The sequence below is a fragment of the Oratosquilla oratoria genome, chromosome 40 (assembly GCF_046742065.1).
Source record: "Oratosquilla oratoria isolate Oo_2021 chromosome 40, ASM4674206v1, whole genome shotgun sequence".
NCBI lineage: Eukaryota > Metazoa > Arthropoda > Malacostraca > Stomatopoda > Squillidae > Oratosquilla > Oratosquilla oratoria.
In genome coordinates, this window is record NC_134816.1 from 710,001 (window position 1) to 720,000 (window position 10,000).

General features: G+C 37.4%; 1 protein-coding gene across 10 annotated transcripts in view; it reads left to right on the top strand.

Moving 5' to 3' along the window:
* LOC143020615 (filamin-A-like) overlaps positions 1 to 10,000 on the top strand; it is a 379,720-nt gene that overhangs the window by 175,654 nt on the left and 194,066 nt on the right. The gene's annotated exons all lie outside the window — the stretch shown is intronic.

Here is a 10,000-nt window from a genome sequence, read left to right on the forward strand (position 1 = left end):
CAGAATCCATTGATTATAAACTTTGCGTTTCAAACATAAAGGTAGAGAGCCTCTCAGGATTTTATTACACTTACCAAACACTTTTCAACCAATTGTAATACGTCTTTTTATTTTATCATCATGATCTTTTGTCACTTTCACCATCTGGCATAAATAATTACACTCTTCAATTTCTTTAAGTCTTACCATCGATTGTACCCTGGGATTGCGCTTCTGGAATGCTGTCGAAAACTAACGTAGTCTATCAGTTCAAATGCACTACTGGATACTGTGAGCTCTTTCCTCGTAGCTATGTTGGTTATATGACATGCAGTCTTAACAGACGTTTAACTCTCCACCTCCAACAGGGAGCCATTACAAATTATTTTGAACAGTATCACAAGTCTGTGTTGGATAGAGCAACCGTTGTTCATAACACTGAAGTACTAGCCCAGTGTAATAACATTAAGGAACTCAAAATGTTAGAGGCTGTGAATAATAAGAGACTTGTTCTCCTGTGATCAATTTAACAGGCTAATTTTGTTGTCTGTTATTTCTTTATTTAATACGTCCACTTAACATGTGTACATAACCTCCTATGTATGCTAGACACGCTACTTCACCTCACCATTACTCTGCTCCGACTCCTACTCTCCACCCTCCCTCACCTCCCCCCCCCATCCTCTTCCCCCTCCTCCAAGCTCTGAGAAAGTCTTCCAGGGTCAGGGTCATCGTAGGTTTAAAGATCGCGCTTGTCCTAGAGTGTAGCACTTCTATTTTATTCCTGTGACCATGTAACGTATTGTAGATTAGTGTTGCCTTACAACTGTTTTTCATGGTAAATCTTGCTATAATGAATCTTTGCAGTCGAACACGTCGACATAATTAAAAATGGAGAACTATTGGAAAGTATCGTGTATTCCGTCAAGGGCCTCCTCAATATTAAGACCTTTAGTGAGGCACAACTTGAACATAATACAGACAGAAATACAAATCAACCTGTGACACTGTGTGTATATCGAAATCAGTGTGTTAGTAAAAGAAAACAGCGCCCTAAATGTATACAAAATACACACACAGCACTACACCACACACATATATATATATAATAATATATATTATATATATCCTATATATATATCTATGTTATGTTATAAATATATACTAATATATATGTATGTATATATACTACATATCTAAATTAATAATATATATATATATATATTTGTGTGTGTTTGTGTGTGTGTGTGTGTTTGTGTGTGTGTGTGTGCGTATGTGTGTGCGGTGTGTGTGTGTGTGTGTGTGTGTGTTTTGTTTTATGCGTGTTTGTGTGTGTGTTTGTGTGTGTGTGTGTGTGTGTGTGTGTGTGTGTGTGGTTTGTGCGTGTTTGTGTGTGTGTGTGTGTGTGTGTGTGTGGTTTGTGCGTGTTTGTGTGTGTGTGTGTGTGTGTGTGTGTGTGTGTGTGTGTGTGTGTGTGTGTGTGTGTGTGTGTGTGTGTATCTGAAGAAAATCGTTAATAACGTCGTATGTTAACCCAAATAATTTCCGACAGTTGCTCCGGGACTCGAACCGAGGCCTTGCTTGACGCTAGGCCAAAACTCTACCCATTGCGACTGTGCACAAGGGAAATATGTCAGGGTGAAAGTGATCTTCCACAACAGTAGGGGTTTTGGCCCTTGGGAACTTTGTAATATCTGGAGGAGGAACAACCATAGAACCAGCTAGATCATTTCTTAGGATGAGATGAACCCCGGGGACAGGCGTCTTTCCAGACGCCAACTTCTCTGGAACAACTGGCCATTATTATTAACCAAACAGCTCCCCGCGCTAGATCAATGGAACTGGGTCGGAAGATAAATATACCGATATATTAGTTTACATTTCTTTTCCTTTTCATTCTCTTATTTAACTCCAGACAAAGCCTGTTTGCATCACTATGGACCTGAAGCTGCTCCCCCGTTCTGTGTAATATTGTTATAGGGACAAACCAAATATGGTTGGGCCTGTTCTCATCAGTAGAAATTTCTCCATGGGACTTGAAATCTTTAAAAGGCATCAACACAGGAGGGAATGGTTACCTTTTACTACATGGGAACACATGGTTATGAGGACTGTAAGATTTTAAGTCCAGTATACTGGGTAGGTTGCTTTTCGACCCACTATGGCACGCCTTTTGACAATTCCTGCAACCTGTCTCTAGGCATCTAAAATGATGATGCTGGCCAGGTTTTTATTATACAATTATTTACAGGAAGAGTAGAGGGGGGTAGGGGTGTAGAGGGTCTTTCCTGTCCGTGTTATCATCGGAGTGGCCAGGAAACTAACTGATGGCTTTACCAAAATTGCTTCCCCACTGAACCGTTCAAACTGTTAATAAGTACCCGCAAATTTAAAACCAGCAAGTAAGGCTGCTACAGTTAAAGCAACGCACAATCTTTCCCATGTTATGACGTATGAGTAACGTACCTTCAACGCTACCTCATAGGCGTGTTTCAGCTTATCTGCGGACACGTATAGAGGAGCGTAAAATTCCATACGTCGGCATAACGCTTGAACATTTTTGTGCATGTTCCAAAATTAGTATTTGGACCGTCCGCGTACATCAAGCGTCCCACACCGACTTACCACTCCCTGCGTACTAGAACAGTATTCCAGCGTACCACAGCTTGTTTCAGCGTATGTCATGCGTATGGCCCCATAAAAACCAAAACGATTTCCTCCTACGGCTGGGTCTAATACGCTAGAGTAGTGACCGAGCGCCTTTATCTAATGGTCTGAATCTTAGACTCAATACATGATTTACAGTGCAGGTATTGTGAACTTTAGAAGCTGTGGGGGGATAGTATGAATCTCCTAAGCACAGATACTGAGGGAAAGGTCACTATAACGGGGTCATAAAAATGGTTCGACGTAAAGCTAAAGCAAGTGGGTGGTTTGGAAGGTCGCTAGTTAATTCGGGAGGGATTGGTAGTTGAATACCGGTAAATTATTTGGGCGAGTTACTGCGAACTTGATAGAGGTTCTCCTTTGGAACTGATTGAAAATGTCGGACATATGAATGTCAGGGTCTCGCGCACTTCGAATAATCGACACCTTAATGTTTTACATCCTATCATATAACCTAACGTAATATTGGCATTTTAGACACAAATAGAACATGTATAAATTTACATCCTATTATCTAACCTAACGTAATATTGGTATTTCAAACACAAATAAAACATGTATAACTTTACATCCTATCATCTAACCTAATGTAATATTGGTATTTTAAACATAAATAGAACATGTATAAATAGTTCAGTGCCAGTGAGTGGAAGGGAGTAATGAACAAAGTGACAATCGCACGTGTCACTGATAATTGACGTTAAGTGGTTAGTAGACTTCGATATTACCTACGGGTCGCTAATTTGTTTCACGTAAATATAAATTACCATCCCTTGGCAGGATCCCAGTTGTCATGGGCTTACTAGGTTTAGCCTGAGTTGATAGAAAGTATGTAACTAATTTCAAGTCTAGTGGTAAGTCAAATTCCAATTCGGGAGGAAGCCCGTAACAATAAAGTGGAACGTATAGAGAATATAGATAGATTAAGGTACGTTTTGATGAAAGGCTTATATAAGACTGGATGTAAGCAAGATTATAAGGATGGATGGGTAAGATAGAAGTCTGCACGAAACTTAGATAATCTATATTTACAATCAGTAAAAAAATAAAGCTTTACTGTTTTTACCTTTACAAGCATATACTCACAGTATTTGGAAAAACTGAACATAATGATTCATTTCTTAGTAAATTACATATAGCAAATAAAGAAATAAAATTGCTGATGTCCAAAATTAATGCTTTACACTATACTTGCGTTATACTTGGTGCAAAATCAACAGCGGCGAAGGGGTGAGACCAGGGAGGTGAAGTCCACAGGGGGGCGGGGGGTAGGTAAGAGAGAGAGTCGGCTGAGTGCCGGCTCCTTTATATAGTCGAGGGGGGCGTGGCTAATTGTTTCATGGTCATAGCTCGAGGGTGATGAGACGAATTCAAAACTTCGATAGTAGCAGGCGGGAGATTTGAAAGTCTCATTCGATTCACGGTTGAGTATAAAAATATATATATACATATATATATATATATATGTATATATATATATATATATATATATATATATATATGTGTGTGTGTGTGTGTGTGTGTGTGTGTGTGTGTGTGTGTGTGTGTGTGTGTGTGTGTGTGTGTGTGTGTGTGTATTTCGGCAGCAGGTTTTCCCGTAGACAGGTTTCATTAAAGAAAATAGCAATAGATGCATTGATGATCTTCTTGTGTAGAGTTTCAAGACGTCTAACTATAGACTTGGCTTCAGGAGGTAAGTTTGCTATCGCTGGTCCAAAGGACATGATTCAAACTCAGATGGGAGAAGAATAACGTTTAGTGGAGCTTGACGTTTCGTACACTGTCTACATTTTCAAAAGCAATGACAAAGGTCAGAATGTTTTCTAACCTTTGTCATTGCTTTTGAAAATTGTACACAGTGTACAAAAGGTCAAGCTCCACTAAACGTTACTCTTCTCCCTTCTAAGTTTGAATCATGTCCTTTGGACCAACGATATCAAACTTATCTCCTGAAGCCAAGCCTATAGTTAGGCGTCTTGAAACTCTACACAAGAAGATCATCAATGCATCTATTGCTATTTTCTTTAATATATATATATATATATATATATATATATATATATATATATATAAGTGTGTGTGTGTTGAATAAATTATTCCTACAACCCTTATAGTTACGAAGGAACTAACTTATAAAAGAAATTGTAAGTTACTCATTGTCGAAATATATATGTGACTTACTATGATAAGCCGTGGGTCAGGTTTGTGTTTCCGAAAGACTGAAAGCAGTTGGTAGGACTGATTGCGAGTTTATGTACACGACTCTGAGTGTCAGCTCATTTAATACAGGTGTGCATTTAATTAATAGCAATCACTGCGACAAACTTTCAACCACACGTGTATTGAATTTGGAACATTCGTTTAATATGAAGACAGATGTTCCTACAGATACACAGATACACAGACTCACACTCACACATACACACAAACATAAAACATATAGACACCCCTCCACACACACACATACACACGCGCACACACACACACACACACACACACACACACACACACACACACACACACACACACACACACACACACACACACACACACACACACACACAGACACACACACACGCACGCACGCACGCACACACAAACACATACCCCCCCCCCCCCGGACAGACACACAAATATAAACGCTCGCACACTCACTCTCTCTCTCTCTCTCTCTCTCACTCTCTCTCTCTCTCTCTCTCTCTCTCTCTCTCTCTCTCTCTCTCTCTCTCTCTCTCTCTCTCTCTCTCACACACACACACACACACACACACACACACTTTCGTCGGATGGACGGCGAGAATTGGAATATTCCGAAGAAAAAGGAAAATCTACGTGGATCTCAACGTCAAGGAAGTACCTTATTGTATTTATAGGGAATGGGAAAGCTCGTGGTGTAGTGGGAAAGTGATAAAAAAGGAGAAGGGGAGGGATTATTGAGGGAAATGGAAGGAAATGGGGAAGAGGGGGACATGGTCTAGGAGGCCAGGCGTCTTGTAAACAAAAGACGGACCGATGATGACGATGATTTCGGTGATGACGGGATCAACAAAAATGTAAAGACAAGAAATATAGATAAGAGCAGCACAGTGGAAGGTGATGATAATATTTTCCAGGGATTTAAAGAGGGTGGAGGGATACCAACCTCCCCCGATTAGCAAGACTAGAGGAAAAGCTTGATAAAATGACCGAGCATTGGGAAAATAGGTTCGGTAACGTAGCCAAGATTGCGCAGAGTGTTGAAAGATTGGAAGAACTAGAGAAGGCGAACAAAAACTTAAATTTAGAAATAGAAGAATTAAAAAGACAGTTAAAAGAAGTTAAAGAAGAGAATGAGGAATTAAAGAGGAATGATAAAGACAATAAAGAGGCCATAGCAAAGGAAGCATAGGGCTGGAAAAAAATCCAAGAAAACATTAAAGTTGCATTTACTGACATAATTAAGCAACAAATGAAAGAACAAACTGAAGACTCAGTTATTAAAGTGATGAGATAGAAGGAGAATATAGTAAGAGACTTAGCAGACAAAAAGAAATGTATAGTTATATTAGGAATGGAAGAGAAATTTAACCAAAATAGAACCACAAGAATTAAAGAGGAAAAAGAAAAAGTAAACAGTTTACTAGAATTAGTTCAGGAAGATGAACCTGAAATCATGAAACAAATTGAAGAGATGTTTAGACTCGGAAAATATAGTACAGATAAGACCAGACCAATTAAGATTAAATTCAGGTCACAAACAACAGCAGGAAATATCTTAGCAAAAACAGGGCAGCTAGCAGAAAGTGAACAATATAAAAAGGTATGAATAAAAAGAGGAATGAATAAAGAGGAAAGAGAGGAAGAAAAAATGAAAAGACAAGAAGCTAAAAAAAACAAAAAAAAAAAACGAGAACAGAACGGAGTCAGAAAAAGAAGAATTCTATTGGAGAGTAGTGAATATGAAAGTGAGGAAATGGACCATAACAGAGAGAAAAAAGAAACAGAAAATACAATGGAAATAACAGAAAGTTAAGAGTGTCCTACACAAATATAGATGGATTAATAACAAGACTGAATGAACTGAACGGACATAATGGGAATTGTAGAGACAAAATTAAAAGATCCACTACCACCCAACAGCATAGGACACAATGCATATAAGTATTGGATTAGAAACAGAGAGATAAAACAAGGGGATGGAGTTATGTTCCTGACTAAGAAGGATATAAACGTGAAGAGTGTCACATATGGAAAGAATAGAGTAGAGATGATTATGATAGAAGTAGAAGACAGAGATAAGAAGAGCAGAAATTTTGTAATAAACTACGTGCCCCCAAAAACAGCCTCGTGGGAAGAAAGTGAACATACAAGTATGTTAGAAGACAAAATAACATTAAACAAGATAATGGAAGATGGAGGAAGAATAGTTATGATGGGCGACTTTAATTGCAAGGAAGTCTGCTGGGAAGAGATAACAGTAAATGGCGGAGAAGACTCATGGGGAAATGTTCTACTTGAGATGATTATTGACCACACAATGACACAATAGATTCAAGAGAACACTAGGTATAGAAATGAAGAAGAACCATCGAGACTAGACCTAATAATCACATCAGAACCTGAAATAGTGGAAGAGATAGAATACCAGGCACCAATAAGTAAAAGTGACCACATATTGATTGAACTGGAACTAAATGAGGAAAGAAATGAACAATATAGAAAAGGAAGATTGATGTATGAAAAAACAAATTTTGATCAAATAAGAGAATTCTTTCAAAATGAAAATTGGGAAAGAATACACAAAGAAGATACAACAGTAGAAGATAAATGGAATATTTTAACAACAATTTATAAAAAAAAAGAGTGGAAATGTATGTCCCAAGACAAAAACAAGAAAAAGAATATGTAAAGTAGGGAGTTAAAAGACAAAAGAGATAAAGCTTGGACCAAATGGAAGACAAAAGACCTGGAAAATGGAAAATATATACTAGTTATAGAAATAAACATGTACAAGTGTGCAGAGACGAAAAAAGAAAATATGAAAAAGTTGTCATAGAAAAATGTGAAGATCAACCAAAACTATTTTACAGATTTGTAAACAACAAACTGAAAAACAAACAAGAATTAGATAAATTACGACAAGGAGGAGTTGAATACACAGAGGAAATAGAAATGACAGAAATTATGAACAAGCATTTTAAATCGGTGTTTGCAAGGGAGAACATACAACCTGGAGAGATCGAATGGGAAGAAAAAAGTCCCTCCTATGAAAGAAATAGAAGTAACAAAGAATGAAATAATGAAACACTTGAGTAATCTTGATGTAAGAAAATCGCATGGACCAGATGAAATAGCAAACTGGATTTTGAAAGAATGCAGGAATGAACTGGCAGACAAAATACAAAGCATAATAAACAGTTCCTTGAAAGAAGGAAAAGTTCCAAAAGATTGGAAAAGAGCAAATATAGTACCTATATACAAAGGAGGAAATAAAGAGGACCCTACAAACTATAGACCAGTCTCTCTAACAAGTACAATATCAAAAATTTGTGAAAGAATGATCAAAAGTAGATGGGTAAAGTATATAGAAAAAAACAACGTACTAAATCCAAGGCAGTTTGGATTCAGACAAGGACGATCATGCGTCACCAATTTAATATGTTTCTATTCAAGGCTAATAGATATAATACAAGAAAGAGATGGATGGGCTGATTGTGCATTTCTAGACCTAAAAAAAGCTTTTGACAAAGTACCACATAAGAAGTTACTAAAGAAATTAGAAACTGAAGGAGGAATACAGGGCAAACTGCTTAAATGGATGGAAGACTTTTTGCAAGAAAGAAAAATGAGAGTAGTGATAAGAGACAAACACTCTAACTGGGATGAAGTAATAAGCGGTGTTCCCCAAGGAACAGTTTTGGCCCCAATAATGTTTGCTATATATATTAATGATATGGATAAAGAAATTGAAAGTTACATGAGCTTCTTTGCAGATGACGCAAAACTGTTAAAAAAAAAGTGAACACGGAAGAAGATTGTGAGTCACTACAGAGTGATCTCAATAAAATATGGGAATGGAGTAGGATGTGGGAGATGGAGCTCAATACCAAAAAGTGTAGTATAATGGAATTTGGAAAAAGCAAAAAAAGAATAGAAGGATCATATAAATTGGGAGAAGAAGGAATAAAAATAGTAGAAAATGAGAAGGACCTGGGAGTCATTATTATGAATAATATGTCACCTGAGAAACATATAAACAAGTTTTTTGGAGAAACTTATAATTTAATAAGAACAATCAAAGTGGCATTTACATACCTGGATGAAGAAATGGTGAAGAAAATATTAATCACGTTGATAAGACCAAGATTGGAATATGCAGCAACGATGTGGTCACCAAATACAAAAAAATTTATAACAAAACTTGAAAGAATACAAAGAGCAATTACAAAATTGGCACCAACACTCTCAAAACTATCATATGAAGAGAGACTATCAAAACTTGAACTACAGACACTAGAGCAAAGAAGAGAGAGAGGAGATTTGATAACTATTTACAGAATCATGAAAGGCATAGAAATTATTGATAGGATCTAATAAAATTGGATGAAAGAAATGCAAGAGGACACGGAAAGAAAATCAAGAAAGACAGCTATAGAAGAGATCTGAAAAAGAATAGCTTTCCTCACAGAGTAATAGACATTTGGAACAAGTTAGATGAGAAGGTAGTGTGTGCAAAAACAATACATGAATTTAAAAACAGTTTAGATAAAATGAGATATAAAAACGGGACACCACGAGCATAGCTCCCCTTCCCGTAAAATACAACTAGGTAAATACAACTAGGTAAATACACACACACACACACACACACACACACACACACACACACACACACACACACACACACACACACACGCGCGCGCGCGCGCACACACATACACACACAAACAAACAAACAAACACAATGATACACTGTACCAAATATAAGTAAATTTAAAGAATCCAGAGAGCAGCCACGAAAATGGCCCCAACACTTTCAAACATTTCATATGAGGAGAGACTGGCTAAATTGAAATTACCGACATTGGAGTAAACAAGAGGAAGAGGCGACCTGCTGACCATCGAGAGAATCATAAAAGGCCCGGAAGTCGTTGATAGAGAGGATTTACTAAATTGGGATAAGAGAAATACAACGGGACATGAAAAGAAACTCAAGAAGGATAATTATAGAAAAGTCCTAAAAAAAAGTTTTCCACACAGAAAAAATTGGATAAACAATAACGTGCAAAAAATATACATGAATTAGAGCAAAGTAGACATTGCGATATATAAAAACGGTACCCCACGAGCATAGCTCCTCTTCCCGTAAGATACA